Genomic DNA, 801 nt, shown 5'->3' with positions numbered 1-801 from the left:
TTCAGCAGGTCCATCCAAAAACCTATCACATAATGTAGCTCCTTAACAGGCCAATAACCTATTGAACTAATTTACTGGGGCATGATCTTTTAAATCTTTCCTCCTAGTCTGCAGCCATTAGCCAGAGACCTATGAAGATTCCTCACTTGTGAACTCTTCCACTGACCCCAAATTGTCTGGAAATTATGTAGCTACATTTGAACACAGTAACACAGACTAGATAGCAATGCCAATATCAAGGTGGTGGAGGGGGTGCAGAAAAGAGTTTCCTTCCTCTCCCTTCCCCCTGACTGTTTAATACTCCATCTTTGGAGCACAAGGTTTTTTTTGCCAGTTTCCAAAATAGTTATTTTGGGCTGGGAACTGATATTAGGGAAGCACTCCAAAAAACCTCCTGCTGTGCCATAGGAACATTTTAAAAATTGAAGCAACTCTCCTCTTCTAATCTGCATTTCTATAATCGCAGTACATAGAGACCTGCATCCTAGGAATAGCCATTGTAATGGAACTTGTCCTAATAAGCAATTACCCTAAACTTGAACACAGGTATTAACATTAAGAGTTTGAGAAATTATATCCGGCTTGCCATGCATCAGGAAAGGAGGCATGGTACAAGAAAAGCTGTTGGCACGAAAATATTCCTGTTTTCAGTCACAAATGTTCACGTGGATTAGGTTTTTTCTTAGACTACTCTAGTGAAAGCATATTTGGATCCCAGGTGTAGACCTTCAGGGGAAAAACTACTTGGCCACAAAAAAAAAAAAAAAAAAGAGACTTCCCCCAGCTTTCTTCTTACCTTGG

The 801-nt window shown here is 40.2% G+C and overlaps 1 protein-coding gene across 3 annotated transcripts in view; it reads right to left on the bottom strand.

Moving 5' to 3' along the window:
- The window catches only part of PCTP (phosphatidylcholine transfer protein), a 15,824-nt gene that overhangs the window by 1,870 nt on the left and 13,153 nt on the right, over nucleotides 1-801 (bottom strand). The window lies entirely within an intron of this gene.

This window comes from Alligator sinensis, unplaced genomic scaffold (genome assembly GCF_000455745.1).
Source record: "Alligator sinensis unplaced genomic scaffold, ASM45574v1 scaffold876_1, whole genome shotgun sequence".
Classification (NCBI taxonomy): Eukaryota; Metazoa; Chordata; order Crocodylia; family Alligatoridae; genus Alligator; species Alligator sinensis.
Note: the sequence above shows the minus strand (reverse complement) of the source record. Positions and strands in the feature narration are given on the sequence as shown.